The sequence below is a fragment of the Schistocerca serialis genome, chromosome 7 (assembly GCF_023864345.2).
Source record: "Schistocerca serialis cubense isolate TAMUIC-IGC-003099 chromosome 7, iqSchSeri2.2, whole genome shotgun sequence".
NCBI classification, from domain to species: domain Eukaryota; kingdom Metazoa; phylum Arthropoda; class Insecta; order Orthoptera; family Acrididae; genus Schistocerca; species Schistocerca serialis.
This window is the reverse complement of record NC_064644.1, coordinates 92,068,028-92,085,570: the sequence shown is the minus strand read 5'-3', so window position 1 is coordinate 92,085,570 and position 17,543 is coordinate 92,068,028.

The following is a 17,543-nucleotide window of genomic DNA, read 5'->3' as shown; positions in this document are numbered from 1 at the left end:
CAACACTCCTACCTAACTGTCCCCTGGTTACCTTCCAAGAATTTCTAACTTTCAAACTGATATCACCATTCTTCCCTTGGTCTCTCCCTAAGAAGAACAACCACCTTTCAGCAGAAGAAATGACTGCCCTATACAACCTAAAAATAGATCCTAAAATGATCATCCTCATGGCAGACAAATGTTCCACCACTGTTGTGATGAACTGGAGTGAATATCTGGCAGAGGGCCTTCACTATCTGTCTGACATTTCCACCTACAAGCTCTGCTGGACTGACCCCATCCTAGAAGTCCAACATAACTTCCAACCCCTGCTGAAATCCTTAGGCCTTTCCCGGAACCTCTCCCCTGAATCCATCTCCCTGCTCACCCCAACAATAGCCTGCACACCCACCTTCTACAACGCTTCCCAAAATCTGTGAACCTAATCCCATTGTTGCTGGTTACAGTGCCCCCACTGAAAGAATCTCGGTTCTTGTTGACCAAAATGTGCTACCAATTGTCCAAAACATGACCTCCCCCATTAAAGATACCAACCACTTCCTGCACTGGCTCTCAGCCATCCCCACACCATTACCTCCCAGGTCTTTACTCATTACTGCAGTTGCAACCTCTTTATACACCAACATCCCCATCACCCAGCCTTGTCACAAGTGAACACTACTTCTCCCAATACCCTGCAGATTCCAAACCCACAATTTCATTCCTAGTGCACGTAAGTGACTACATTCTTACCCTAACTACTTCACCTTTGAAGGGAATGTATACAAACAAATTTATGGCACAGCCATGGGTACCTGCATGGCACCCTCCTATATCAACCTCTTCATGGTCCACCTAAAGGAAACATTGCTAGCTTCCCAAAATCCCAAACTCCTGGTCTGGTACAGGTTTATTGACGACATCTTTATAATCTGAAACCAAGACCAGGACACATTATCCTCATTCCTCCACAATCTCTTTATCTGCAATTCACTTCACCTAGTCTCGCTCTACCCTTCATGCCACCTTCTTAGATGTCGATCTCCTCCTCTCAGATGGCTCCATCCACACCTCAGTCCACATCATATCCACCAATCATCAACAGTACCCACACTCTGACAGCTACCACCCCTTCCACACCAAAAAATCACTCCAATATGGCCTGGTCGCCCGTGGCAGAGGCATCTGCAATAATGAGGACTCCCTCGCCCAGTATGCTGAAGGCCTAAAAAAGGCCTTCACAGACAGGTAATACCCCCCTCCCTCCTCCTTCTCCGACCTAATACACAAACGGATTTCCCACGCCATATCCTCACACACATCTGATGCTCACATCCATCCCAAGAAACAACCACAAAGAAGCACCCCCCTTGTTACCCAATACCACCCAGGACTGGAACGACTGAACCACGTCCTTCAGCAGGGCTTTGGTTATCTATCGTCATGCCCTGAAATGAGGGTCATCCTACCCATTATACTTCCAACCCCTCCCAAAGTGGTCTTCCACTGGCCACCCAACCTCTACAACATCATAGTCCACCCCTATGCCACTCTCATCCCCAATCACTTGCCACAGGGATCATACCCTTGTTGAAGACCCAGACACAAGACCGGTCCTATCCATGTCCCATGCCCAGTACCTCCTACTCCTGTCCCATTACAGGCTTATCCTACCCCATCAAAGACTGGGCCACCTGTGAAAGCAGCCATGTTATATACCAGCTGTGCTGCAACCACTGCACAGCGTTTTACATTGGTGTGACCACCAACCAGGTGTCAATCAGAATGAATGGCCACCACCAAACTGTTGCCAAAAACAAGGTGGTCCACCCAGTGGCACAACATGCAGTGAAGCACAACATGCGAGATTGCAATGACTGCTTCACAACCTGTGCCGTATGGATCGTCCCCACCACCACCAGCTTTCCTGAGCTGCCCAGATGGGAGCTATCCTTACAGTACATCCTTCACTCCAGTAACCTTCCTGGTCTAAAGCTCTGTGTGTGTGGGGGGGGGGGGGGGGGGGGGGGGGCGTGCGCATGCACATGTTTCTCCTGCAGCTTGAGAAAGGAATTTCACTCCAACAGCTAGCAAAGAAAAGCTCTGAATCTTTTGTTTGTGTATCTGTTGATGACACAGCACTTCTACCTTTCAGTGAGTCATCTTTATTCCTAAATGAAACAGGATCTGTTAGCTGATGACCAGTTTGGTTTTAGGGAAGGTAAAGACATCAGAGAAACATTTTCCATAATGCACTCAATAATGTAAGCACAACTGCAGAAATGTTAGCACACCTTCCTATGACCTGTTGATCCAGAAAACCATTCAACAATGTAAAATTAAGCAATATGTTCAAAATTCACCAGAAAATGGGTATAAGTCATAGGGAAAGGCAGATGATACATGATATGTACAATAGCAAGAGGTAAAAATAAGAATGGGAGACCACGAACAATGTGTTCAGATTAAAACTGGTGTAAGACAAAAATGCAGTCTTTCACTCCTTCTGTTCAGTCATACACTGAAGAAGAAATGATGAAATCAAAAGCAAGATTCAGGAGTGAGATAAAAATTCATGATGAAGGGATATCAATGATAAGATTTGCTGATGCCATTCCTAGATTCTCTGAAAATGAGGAAGCATTGTTAAAGGACTTGTTCAGTTGAATCAACATCCTAATGAGCACACACTATGGTCTGAGAGTAAACCAAAGAAAAATAAAAGTAAAGAAGATAAAAGATAAAATAGGATAAGTGATCAAGGTAACATAACAGCTGGGGGTGACAAAGTGATGGAATTCTTCTGCTTTGGAATCAAAATTGCATACAATAGATGAAACAAGGATGCTATAAGAAGCATTCCTTGCACAAATAGGTCCATTAGTAGGAAGACATTTCTGACAATATGTTTGAAGCACAGCATTGTATGAAGTGAATCATGTATTGTGAGAAAGCTTATAATGAGCCAATCAAAATCCAGGCAGTCACCCATCATCGTGACAGAAGCAGTGTGTTTCAACTTGGGCAGAAAGTAGTCAGAAACGTGGAATAATATTGCCCATGAGGAATATCACACACTCTAAGACCCAGCCCAAGAACAGCCAGCATTGAATTAGCCTACCACTACATGTCTGTAAAACAATTAATATGATCTATACAGACCATGGTATCTGTGCAGAAGGCGTCCACAGACGGGGAACGGCTTCATCTGCTCAATGGGGCTGTGGCACTGAACAGCACCCAAACAAAAACAACATAAGAAGCTGTAGCAGATGAGCTTACTCTGGAAATCTGGAATATTTCTTTGAAGTGACAGAGGCAGCCCTGAATGGACTTAAAAATTTAGATACTAATTTGTAGATTTAGTTGTTTAATTCTATTTATTTTGTAAAATTATGCAATTCATGAATGTTTGACACAATACAGCTTGTATTGCCATATATGGTACTAAATAAAATAAATGTGGAAAAACCAGAAACAAACGGGATTGAAACATTTGAGGTGTGGTGCTACAGAAGGACGTAGAAAATTAGGTGGAGTGATGAGATAAGAAAAGATCAGGTTCTCTACTGGATCCACAAGGAGAGGTCAATAAGGAAAACATTGACAAGACGATGGGGCAGAATGGCAGGACATGCGTTAAAAAATGAAGGAATAATGTCCATGGTGGGAGCTGTAGAGGGTAAAAACTGTAGAGGAAGACGAGATTGGGATATAGCTAACAAACAGTTGAGTGCAAGTGCCAGCTTGGAGATGATGAGGCTGGCACCAGTCATAAGGCAGATGCCAAAAAAACAAAACAAAATTAACTGGCGGAATTTAAAATGCTGTTAATCTGTTCGTTAAGGGGTATAATCATATGTTAAAAGTTTAACACGATATAACAAGTATTACAGTCAGTGTTAGTGATGAGGCAGCGTAATTGACGGCGCGCAGAATTCGAAAATGAGAGGGCTTCGTGACTTCCAACAAACTTTACACATAGTTTCAAACGTTTACGAAACTTTTTCTCTCTGATACTTCCTTAAAATGATGAAAGGAGAAAAATTATCGCTTACTACATTTTCGCTGTTCATGGATCAGGCATTGCGCTTTAATTTATTACTCCTTTATTATCAACTTTCTTTTCAACTCACTTCGCGCATCTACAACACACGCTATATCTTTCGAGGTAGACCCTACTGCAAGATTATATCGTTGTACGAAAAAAGTTCGGGAGATATGCCGTATAAACATTCAGATGCGTGAAATACTACGTTTTGCTTAAAATGAAGCGTAACTTACCCAGTTTATGTTTATCCAGCGCTTCATTATGAGAGCACTTAGCGGCTTCCAACGAACTTCGAGCATACTGTAATTTCAAACCTTTCCTAAACACTTTCTCGCTTTCACACTCAAAGGCATATTTAACACATTAACTCATTTGTAATATAATCAGACATAGGAATTCGATTCGGGGCTGGTAATTAATTAAAATGATAACTTTATAAGTTAAGGGTACCGTACACCATGATTGTTAGGCTACTTTTCAGAATCGCCTCATTGTTGAATTACTGCCGAAATTAGTTAAATTCACAATTTATGTGCTGCTTTTTACAATTTAGTAGTTACAAATGTTTAATTTTGGATCATTTTGGGGCTACAGAAATATCAACGTATCTATACTTACAAGATAACGCGTTTTATTATGAGAAAATACGTCGTAACATCATTTTCATCAAAGGTAAGAATAGCATTTAATTTTATGAAAATATCTGTAAATTTGTGCATTGCTAATCTTGAGATGCTTCAGTGCGGTATTTCACAGTTATGTAACTGGAAAGATATTTTAATTTACCTCGTTTGTGTAGAGGCTCTGAACAAATCATAACCACCATCTGTGGGTTATAAACTTACGCACGAGTCGTAAAATCATCGTAAATGAACACTTAAGATTAAACCAGTTGCCTTTACAAATCGTATAAATTTAGTCTTACGTAAATAATTCTAATTCTTTTCATAAATAAAGTTATGTTTCGTAAATAATTTTTCTCTTTTTTTTTTTCTTTTATAGCATAAGGAAGCATCATTACTGTTACAGAAAGTAGGCCTACTTAAAACATATTTTTAAACGACCGGTACCCACGTAATGCAAATGACGCCCATTTTAATTTTAAAACCGTTTTGCAAAAACCCTGATTTAGAAATTTTTGGGTATTGTTTTCATGTGCTCAAAGGTTTTTACCGATTGATGTCACGTTGCAAAAGTGAACTGCAGAATCATGAGGAACAACAATCAGTGGAGGGGAATGTCAAAGTTATTTTCATGTGCGATGATGATTCATTTATTTATTCATCCTTGGATAACTCTAGAGCGATACTGGATAAGTCAGTATAAATTAACAATTTCAGTTATAGTGCAAATTTCAATTTGAACACACATTATGTCAGTATACATTTATGATTCCAGCTACATAAAATAACAATTTGAGCACATATATTATTATTTTATTTATTTATTTTATTATTATACAATAGTCTTACACATACATTAAAATAATTAATGAAAGAATGTGCAAAACAAAGTTTTTTTATATCAATTTAATTTTCTACACATAGGCAATCAGTTTCAGTTTCTGCTGCAATGAATGAAACATAAGAAAAAATTTCATGTTTCTTTTTCATTTAACAGTTTATGTAGCACAGTTCTCAAGTTATCGCTTTAGTACTGTAAAATCTTTCAATTACTTTTGATCTGGAAAAAACAAGCTGTCTGTAAGTACCCTCTTAGTTTTGTTTTGAAAACTGGTAGTGCTTTTATATTTTTTTAAACTGCTTGTAAATCTGTTGTATAATAAACACCCTACTTTAGTAGGCTGTTGATTGGACAGTTTTAGTCAGCTACTCTTGTGCTGTAAATGTGTAGTTCTCTGCTTAGCATTGGTGTACTATTTTATTCAAGATACATGATAGTTTCGAATATACAGGATGGAGAAAAATTGTGTCACGAAATTGTAACCGTGGATAGTTGATGCCAGTAGGAACCAAATTACTAATGTTGTGTAGGTCAACAATGCACAATTTTTAAACTACAGAAACTTAGCGCCATATGCTCCGATTGGCCGCAGGATTGCTCTGTTGCTGGATGCTCTGGACAATGCATGACCACGAATGCTTTGCCTGCTGGAGATTGCAATGTATCCAAGGCGGCCTGCAGGCTCGGTGGTAGCTTGCCAGCCTTCACTCTGGGGGGCCTGGGGCGAATCCGCCAGGGTCCTGACACAGCCATTGTAGTTCCATGATAAGACATACCGGGAACAAACCCATCAACAGCTGTTAGTTCGTGTATAGAAAGTCTTTTACAAATTGTGTTGGCCCTGAAATGGGACTTTTTTGTAGCTAGGACATTGCTTACTTAAAGCAGCTACTTGAACTGGCGGCCCTCTGACGTGACACAAGCTTGGTAATATTGAACCGTGTCTTGTTGAACTCTTTCAAAGATTCCTGACATTTCCCTGATGTGATTGGCAACATGTTGAATGCAATCCATCAATTCCTCTTCATTCCTGCGTGGTTTGTGTCTGGGTGGGTGAACTAGAACCTTGAAGAATCCCCACAGGAAAAATACCCAGTGGTGTGAGGTTGGTGATCGCAGGGACCATATTGTACGGGCACCTTTGCCAATTACCCGGCCATCAAAGAGTTCGTTTAAATATCCACCCACAGCATGACTGTGATGTGTGGGCGATCCATCATGCTGCGACCACATGCATAGCTGTGTGTCCAGGGGAACATCATCCAGAAGGTTGCGTAGAGTTTCTTGCAAAAAGTGAAGGTAATTTGCACCAGTAAGTCGAGGGGGTAGACGGACCAGCCCAATCAGATAGTCACCCACAATGCCAGCCCAAATATTTAACGAAAGTTGTTCCTGGTGTCTGTGGACAAACGTCACATGAGGATTTCCCTTTGCTCAGTAATGAATGTTTCAAGTGTTGTTAAGGCCATCCCGGGTGCACTCGTCAGTAAACAACACAATGGTGGGGAAGTCAAGATCACGTGCAACACATCGCAGAAACCACTGGCAAAACCTTAGCCTGTGTTCGTAGTCCGCCACAAGATTTAGGTCTTGGAGAGGGTGGAAACTAAATGGATGCTGGCCGTCATCCCTCAAAATCTCCCAGACTAACCGATGAGTGACCCCCATGTTGTCTCCAATCGCTCGAGTACTCGTCGTAGGTGCTTCTTCGAAAAGCGCGAGGAGAGTCTCTTCAAATGCAACACCCTGTCTTGTTTGAAGTCTTCCACCATGATATCCCACTAACGAGCCTGTTTCGCCAAGTCACCGGTGAATTGTTGAAAACGTTTGCGGGTGTGGGTGGCGTCTTGCTCGGTACCATTCCTCCTACAACTGTTGAGCTTCACATGCATAACTGTCAGCTAGTCCACAAACAAAAACCATATCTCGTTGTTCTTCAAATGAATACTGTGCTGCTATGCTTACTGTATGACTAAATTGCAGATGATGTGTGTGCTCCGAAGCAAAGCTTACATGTGAATGCCTCTGATGTGAGTTGGAGACAAACAGCATGACTTATTTGACACGAGTGCGTATCACATTGGGGCAGTGACAGGGCGAGGGACACTTGTATGTGTGAACCGACAACCATAGCACTGCCTGTCAACCAATGAATGGCAACAGGGCAATCCCACGGCTAATCGGTGTAGTATGACATACACAGCCAAAGGCTTTTGAAGAGTAAGATATATGGCACAGACTTTCTTTTGTTCTTCCAAAGCTTTGATCATAGGTGTCATTAAACTTGCTACAACAGTTTTTGTAGAAACCATGCTGTGCTTTGCTTTTCTATGAAATAATAACTCTTTTTAATAGCTGTTTCTACAACTTTTGATACAGTGGATGTGATTGTTATAGCCCTGTAGTTTCCAGGATCCCTACTTTACTCTTGTGCCTACTTGGCACTACTTTACTCTTTTTCAGACACACCCTTCTCCATTGCCAAGTTTGGAGTCCCTTCTCCATTACCAAATTTACGGTAACAGGAATGTCGGAGGCTTAACTGTATATTGTGAGCAGTGTTTGATTACTTTTGCAGATATACCATTTACACTCTCTCGGTCTTTGCTTTTCAGCATTTTGTCTGTAATTTCTCTTTCATGTGTTGTAAATATAGGAATAGACATTCTGTTATTTCTGGTGGCTCTACACTCTTTTTAGTCATTGCTTCATTTTGTTTCATTAGTTTCTGCAGTATATTTACATAATACTGGTTTAAAGTGGAACATATTTCACATGGGTCAGTCAGTTCTTTCCCTTGTTCTATACATACTATGTTCCAATTTCTGTCTTATTTGTACTCATGTGTGACCAGACTGTCATAGAAATATTTGATGAAGTGTGTATTTAATGTTTATAATAGCTCAGTTTTGGTTGCCTTATCTTCTTGCCATATTCTCTCTTCGTTTGTCTGTACATTTCACAGTCTGTTTCACTCTTATATTTCCTGTATATCTCATATGAATACCTTAAATCTTCTTCTAGCATTCTTGATATCTCTGGTGATCCATTTCTTCCTATGTGTAACATTTATCTTTCTGTTGACCTTTGGACAAGCTATGTTTATGTGGGAACTTAAAATTGAAATGAAATTTTTCCTTTCTTCCATATCACTACTATAAACAGCCTTCCAGTAATCTGATCTGAGTAACATTTCTAATGTGTCGAGATTTTCAGCATTTTTCAACCTGCGCTCTGCAACTATGTTTGCAGTTTCAATTTTCTTATTCTGTAGCCAAGATAGACATGAAGCTCATGCCTACTACAGTAGTACAAGTTTATATGCCAATTAGCTCTGCAGATGACGAAGAAATTGAGAAATGTATGATGAAATAAAAGAAATTATTCAGATAGTTAAGGGAGATGAAAATTTAATAGTCATGGGTGACTGGAATTCGGTAGTAGGAAAATGGAGAGAAGGAAACGTAGTAGGTGAATATGTAATGGGGCTAAGGAATGAAAGAGGAAGCCGCTTGGTAGAATTTTGCGCAGAGCACAACTTAATCATAGCTAACACTTGGTTCAAGAATCATAAAAGAAGGTTGTATACATGGAAGAAGCCTGGAGATACTGACAGGTTTCAGATAGATTATATAATGGTAAGACAGAGGTTTAGGAACCAGGTTTTAAATTGTAAGACATTTCAAGGGGCAGATGTGGACTCTTGACCACAATCTGTTAGTTATGAACAGTAGATTAAAACTGAAGAAACTGCAAAAAGGCATGAATTTAAGGAGATGGGACCTGGATAAACTGAAAGAACCAGAGGTTGTACAGAGTTTCAGGGAGAGCATAAGGGAACAATTGACAGGAATGGGGGAAAGAAATACAGTAGAAGAAGAATGGGTAGCTCTGAGGGATGAAGTAGTGAAGGCAGCAGACGATCAAGTAGGTAAAAAGACAAGGGCTAATAGAAATCCTTGGGTAACAAAAGAAAAATTGAATTTAATTGATGAAAGGAGGAAATATGAAAATGCAGTAAATGAAGCAGGCAAAAAGGAATACAAACGTCTCAAAAATGAGATCGACAGGAAGTGCAAAATGGCTAAGCAGGGATGGCTAGAGGACAAATGTAAGGATGTAGTGGCTTATCTCACTAGGGGTAACATAGATACTGCCTACAGGAAAATTAAAGAGACCTTTGGAGAAAAGAGAACCAATTGTATGAATATCAAGAGCTCAGATGGAAACTCAGTTCTAAGCAAAGAAGGGAAGGCAGGAAGGTGGAAGGAGTATATAGAGGGTCTATACAAGGGCGATGTACTTGAGGACAATATTATGGAAATGGAAGAGGATGTAAATGAAGATGAAATGGGAGATACGATACTACGTGAAGAGTTTGACAGAGCACTGAAAGACCTGAGTCAAAATAAGGCCCCGGGAGTAGACAACATTCCATTAGAACTTCTGACGGCTTTGGGAGAGCCAGTCCTGACAAAACTCTACAATCTGGTGAGCAAGATGTATGAGACAGGCGAAATACCCGCAGACTTCAAGAAGAATATAATAATTCAAATCCCAAAGAAAGCTGGTGCTGACAGATGTGAAAATTACCGAACTATCAGTTTAATAAGCCACGGCTGCAAAATACTAACATGAATTCCTTACAGACGAATGGAAACACTGGTAGAAGCCGACCTCGGGGAAGATCATTTTGGATTCTGTAGAAATGTTGAGAGACGCGAGGCAATACTGACGCTATGACTTATCTTAGAAGCTAGATTAAGGAAAGGCAAACCTACATTTCTAGCATTTGTAGACTTAGAGAAAGCTTTTGACAATGTTGACTGGAATACCCTCTTTCATATTCTGAAGGTGGCAGGGGTATTTACAATTTGTACAGAAACCAGATGGCAGTTATAAGAGTCGAGGGGCATGAAAGGGAAGCAGTGGTTGGGAAGGGAGTGAGACAGGGTTGTAGTCTTTCCCTGATGTTATTCAATCTGTATATTGAGCAAGCAGTGAAGGAAACAAAAGAAACATTCATAGTAGGTATTAAAATCCATGGAGAAGAAATAAAAACTTTGAGGTTTGCCGATGACATTGTAATATTGTCAGAGACAGCAAAGAACTTAGAAGAGCAGTTGAACGGAATGGATAATGTCTTGAAAGGAGGATATAAGATGAACATCAACAAAAGCTAAACGAGGATAATGGAATGTAGTCGAATTAAGTCGGGTGATGCTGAGGGAATTAGATTAAGAAATGAGACACTTAAAGTAGTAAAGGAGTTTTGCTATTTGGGAAGCAAAATAACTGATGATGGTGGAAGTAGAGAGGATATAAAATGTAGACTGGCAATGGCAAGGAAAGCATTTCTGAAGAACAGAAATTTGTTAAAATCGAGTATAAATTTAAGTGCCAGGAAATCGTTTCTGAAGGTATTTGTATGGAGTGTAGCCATGTATGGAAGTGAAACATGGACGATAAATAGTTTGGACAAGAAGAGAATAGAAGCTTTTGAAATGTGGTACTACAGAAGATTAGATGGGTAGATCACGCAACTAACAATGAGGTATTGAATAGGATTGTGTTGAAGAGAAGTTTGTGGCACAACTTGACTAGAAGAAGGGATTGGATGGTAGGACATGTTCTGAGGCATCAAGGGATCACCAATTTGGTATTGAAGGGCAGTGTGGAGGGTAAAAATCGTAGAGAGAGACCAAGAGATGAATACACTAAGCAGATTCAGAAGGATTTAGATTGCAGTAGGTACTGGGAGATGAAGAAGCTTGCACAGGATAGAGTAGCATGGAGAGGTGCATGAAACCAGTCTCAGGACTGAAGACCACAACAACAACAACAACAACAACAACAGCTCAGTTAACTAACCATGGCAATCTTACATCTGTTACACTAAGCTTGGTAACCACAGGAATGGCAAAGGCTGCCAAAAGATTTCTGAAATTATAATAGAATCAGAACGTGAAGAGGAAATAGGCACTGAACCACCACCACCAACAACAAACACCTCTGCAGACACGGCAATGTCCACCCCAACCTCTGTGCCAAATCGAACTTCAACAAAACCAACAACACCAACAGCAGTAGCAATTGAAACTTCACCACTAGCTGAAACTTTACCAGAAACAAGGTCCCCCACATCAACATCACCTACAAGAATAAAAGTCACACCTACAACAGCAGTAACAACATCATCATCAACTACAACCACCCCAGCAACAGGAGGAAGTTCAACAATTCTAGTGAGAAGTTGTGTGAGGTGACCATGTCATCTGCAAGATTCTTTATTCCCAAAAGGCCTCAAGACCAAATTAGGATAAATAGTGCAATTATCAACACCACCTCCAGTAGGAAAAATAGAAATCACATCAGCATCAACCTCACAAGAGTAATGACCGAAGAGACAGAGCACTGCCCTTTTTCACCATCAGGATGTTTTCGTATGATAATGGAGAAAACCAACTCACATTTAAAGAAAAGAAGGAAGTTTTCCCAAATAATTTAAATTCAGGAATAAAGGTAAGTGGTCAACCAAGTACAATTGGAACAATCTTAAAATCTCATGAGGTCACTTTTCTTCATCAGAATGTACAGTAATTTAGCAAGATTTCCAGCTCTCTTACCTTATTCCTATCAAGTAAACTAAGATACATTAATATAATTTGCTTAACTGAACACTGGCTGAAAGAAAATAAATTAAAGATAGTGAAAATAATGGATTGTGTATTAGCAACACAAACATGTAGCAATCAGTTTACACATGGAGGGAACTGGATATACATAAAGAAAGATGTCAAATTCAATAACTTAGACAATGTTGAATCCTTAAACATTGAGAAAGATTTTGAAATATCAGGCATAGAAATTCCAGTATTCAAGTTTATTGTAATATGTTTGTATAGATCTCCAAATAGCCACTTAAAACGTTCAACACTTATATTGATACTTTGCTAAATGAAATAGTAACAAACAGGAAAACAGTTCTTGTGTGTGGAGACCCAAGTGTACACTTTAATAAGCCAAGCAACTCAAAATCTGAGTTGATGAACATATTAACAGCCAATAATATGGAGATTACAATCCACTCCCCAACATGTGAAATTAATCATTGTAGTACTACTATAGACCAAGTAATATTTAGCTCCAAAACAAAATATAAATCAGTAGTAATTAAAGCTGGACTGGCAGACCACCATGCACAGGCTATAAGCTTTTGTGCAAACATTAATTCATCTTATAATTCTATGAGGTAGACTGCACTCATGGGCAGAACTTTCAGTAATGCTGCAGTACAAACATTCCAGAATTATATCCAACAAGAATAATGTGAACTAATGTGTAGTACAGCAAATATTCATGAATATATTTAAATATTATTTTGATCTTGCTTTTCCATTGAAGGCCAAAACAACCCAAAGCATTAAATGCAACAAGTGATTACTAATGGTATAAGGAAATCTTGTGGTGGAAAACGGTACCTACACAATATTGCAAAACAACTCTGGACTTAGATTTATATTTTTTTGAAGTAACTATCAATCTTAAATAAAATAATAAAGGAAGCAAAGAAATGAGACAATGGCAAATAGATAGAAAATGCTTCAAACAGAACTGAAGAGATCTGGCAAGTTGTAGAGAAAGAAACCCACTCTGACAAAAATAGAGTTAATAATATTGTATTAAAGGCCAGCTTGGGAAACATTAATAACCCAGAGAAAAGAGCGAATATGTTGAACAACTATGTTATAAATGTAACAGTGAAACTACTACTACAGACCTCCAATAGAAAATAGCATACAGAAACAGGGAAAAAAGTCTCAAGCAAATCAATGTTCCTGTAGCCAATAAATGTAGAAGTAGTACAGCTTACAATAAAAAGTATCAAAACAAAACACTGCAGGACTAGATGATATACCTGCTTTTATTATAAAGAAGTGTGATGACCTGATTACTGAGCCCCTAACTTACCTATGTAACCTATCATTCGCTACAGGAACTTTTCCTTCACATTTGAGAGTAGCAAAAGTAGAGCCATTGTACAAGAAAGGAAACAAAGATGATTCTTTCCAATTACAGACCATTGGCACTTGTCTGTTTTCTCAAAAAAATTAGGAAGGCTCTTCAATAAGAGACTAACAGACTTCTTAGAGGATAATGGCATTCTGTCAGAATCTCAACATGGATTTAGAGCTAACCATTCAACTGAATCAGCAGCTCACACCTTTCTACTTGAGGCACTGTTAATATTAGACAACAGAAAACTTACTGTGAGCATATTTTTAGATTTGTCAAAGGCATTTGACGCTGTAAATAATGATAAATTGCTATTAATCATGATAAACCTTGGCATCAGAGGAACATCTTATAGGAATGTGATGGGTTACTAAGCTGATATTGAACACTTCATTTGCAGGTTGACGTTTATGTCAAACAGCCCACACCTCCCACAGCATGGAGAACTTGTCATTAGTCTTTGGGGGGGGGGGGGGGCAGTAGCATCTGCATCATATCCAAGGTATTCAAGGATGTCCTGAGGTCCAGAGCTGAATGATTGTTACCTCTATGTCACCCGGCGATGAAGTCGGTGGTGGAACACGAACTGGTAGGTCCATCACGAAATCTTGCAGATGGTGTGGTCAGGTGAGGTGACGGCCAGCTCAAGAGAAAGCTGGTGAGCCAAAGTGTGGAGAAGAACCAAAGTGTGGAGAGATGATCTGAACCTCGCCAAGTGGAGAAATGAAGGCACGTAGGAGGGAGGGTCGCAATTTTGAGGGAGGGCAAAACACTGTAGTACCTTGACTTAGAGGCGCTTGTCTCATAACGGAGGGTTCGAGTTCATCAGAAAGACGAGGATGTGGCTATTATCTGCTACAAGTGAGACGTCTTCCATGTGGTGTGGTGGAACTGAGGCATGAAACACGATCATAGCAGGGTTGACCTCAACATGGGTGGTGTGGATTAGAAAACCAGTGAACAGAGTGTCACTTGAACTGTCTGGAAAACTAGCAAAAGGGGAGTCACTAGGGCTGGACACTAGTGAAGGACCATGGACCTGAGTGCCTTGTGCTGCAACATTCAAGGAGTTTGAAATGTGCTGGGGACCTAGGTCTATAGCCATGCCGGGAGAGCCTGATGCCTGAGAATCAGAATCCACAAATGCAGGTTTGACCCGATGCGTGGAAACTCTGTGGGGTATCCTTGATAAGGATGTTGCATGTTGAATCCCCACATTGCAGAACCTTGAAGGGGCCCTGGTAAGGGGGGCTGTAACGGTTGGCATACGGTGTCATCCCCATAACATGCTGTGGGAACAGTCTCGAAGGAGACTGGTAGGGTGTGGCAAACCTGTGGATAGGGGCGTATGTGCTTGAAATGTGCATGAAAATGGCTAATGAAGTCTGAGAGGACAGGGAAAGCCTTCTGAGCCATGGGCTGGACTAGTTCACTTGGCAGGATGAGGTCCTCCCCAAAAACCACCTCTGAAATGGTGCCCTAGATGTCTGGTGTGTTCATTGATCTCAACCCTAAAAGTACCCAAGAGCTTCCAACCAAAGGCAGTTATGGCATCTGAGAACAGTCTTTAAAGTGCGGTGCCACCGTTCCACCAAACAGTTTCTCTGTGGGTGGAATGAGGTGGTCTAGGTTTTATGGATACTGCACATGAGACACAGCAAAGCAAACAGGGATGACTCGAATTGCCAGATGTGATCGGTTGTGATTCTGACTGGGCAACCAAACCTAGCTATCCAAGAGGAGATGAAGCCTTTGGCAACCGTCTCAGCTATAATGTTCTGCAAAGGTATGGCTTCTTCCATCCAGACAGGCGATCAATATAAGACAGGATGTATTCTGATGGTGGAAGGTGGCCGATGAGATTGATATGGACATCTCTAAAATGTCCTGGAGGAATGCGAAATTTACCCAGTGGGGGGACCGTATGGCAGCCAACTTTATTGCGCTGGCAAGGGATACAATTGCGAGCTCAGGTCTGGCAGTCTCTTTTGATATCTTTCCACATAAAGTGATTGGTAATGAGCCGGGTAGAGGCACAGATGTCCGTGTGTGCAAGGTTGTGTAAGGAATCAAAAACTTGATGGCGCAAGTGACCTGGTAACACCAGGCGTAAGGCCCCAGTTGAAGAACCGCACCAGACCTGGTTGGCAACGCCAGGGATGCCTTGGTGAACAAGAGCGAGGTGGTCAGGTCCATAAGGAGTGCTTAGGTGCCCTCATCTGTTGGGTGAAGAGTAGTTAGATTAGACAAATCGATAATGTTGGGCACTGCATTGGTGCATTAGAAAAAATTGGCAGCAATATTATCTGCACCCTTGATGAAGTGGAAGTCTGTCATAAACTGAGACACCATGTCGAAATGGCAGAAACGACGAGGGAGTGGGTCCTCTGAAGGGATTCAGAAGGCGTCCACAAGTGGTTTGTGGTCCGTCAGGATATAGAACATGCGTCCTTCAACGTCAGTGCGGAAATGTTTATCAACCTCGTAGATGGCCAGGAGCTCCCTGTTGAAGATGAAGCATTTCTCCCGTGTGGCAGATTGTTTTTTAGAGAAGAAGTGTAGGGGTGAGATGTCACCAGAGCGTTTTTGAAGGACAGCTTCCACTGCTATGTCACTAGTGTCCAAGGTAATGAATAGTTCTGCTGAGGGGTCCAGGTAGGCGAGTTTCACAGCACAGGCCAGGGAAACCTTTAGCACCTCAAAGGCTTCGAGCATGTTGTTGGTCCAACAGATGGGTCGGAATCCTGAGGTTTGCTTTCCTGACAGTGCATCTGTGAGAGGTGTTTGTACTGCAGCTGATGAGGACAAGTGATGGTGATAGTAGTTGGTGGTGCCAAGGAATCGGTGCAGTCCTTTGTAAGATGAAGGGGTTTGACATAGACGAGATGGCCTGCACAGGAGCTTTTGGAGGTTGTATATCATTGACAGATACTCTGTAGCCAAGAAAGGTTACAGACATCTGTCATAATTGTAACTTATCTTTGATGACTTCTACAACATTTGACTCTAAGGTCTTCAGTACCATGGATAAGTGATGCTCGTACTCCTCGGCTGTCTTACTGAAAACGAGTATGTCATCCAGGTACGTGAAACAAAACTCAAACTTTCGTTGGATGGAGTCAATAAATCATTGCCACGTCTGGGCAGCATTTTTAAGGCTGAACGGCATGTAATAGTACTGGAACAAACTTAGTGGTGTGATGATTGCAGTCTTGGGTACATCCTCTGGTGCAATGGGAATCTGGAGGTAGGCCTGTTTACAGTCAATTACACTGAAGATGGAAGTGCCTGATAACAGCTGAGTGAAGCTGTAGATGTTCAGCACTGGGTATTTGTTTATTATGTTCCTCATTTTTAAATGCCTGTAGTCCCCACACATGCGAAATGAGCCATCATGTTTGGTAGTGAGGTGAATAGGTGACAACCAATTACTGTCTGACAGCTGTAGTATACCTGCAAATCATTAATTTGCTGTCATGCCACACATAAATTAATAGGGTTGAAGCAACTGACTTTATGTAAGATAGAAGGTCTATCAGTAGTTATTATCTTATACACTGTCCCATCCATGATGGAGAATACTGAATGCTGCATGCAAGGGGGTTCCTGGTTAACGCCAGCCGCTGGTGGCCAAGCGGTTCTGGCGCTACAGTCTGGAACCGCGCGACCACTACGGTCGCAGGTTAGAATCCTGCCTCAGGCATGGATGTGTGTGTTGTCCTTAGGTTAGTTAAGTTTAAGTAGTTCTAAGTTCTAGGGGACTTATGACCTCAGCAGTTGAGTCCCATAGTGCTCAGAGCCATTTGAACCATTTCTTTTTTTCCTGGTTAACAAACATGTCCGTGATGTGGGGAGTATGCCCATGGATCGAAATATGACCATTGAAGTGAGTAAGGAATGGCAGTGTGAAAGTGACAAGTTGGGCTCGCATGCATGATGTGCACGAATGCTGGGAGACCAGCAGCGAGTGCAGAGAGTGACGAGCAAGAACACGTGGCAGATGTCGACTGTCACTATAGCGTAAGGAAGCCAG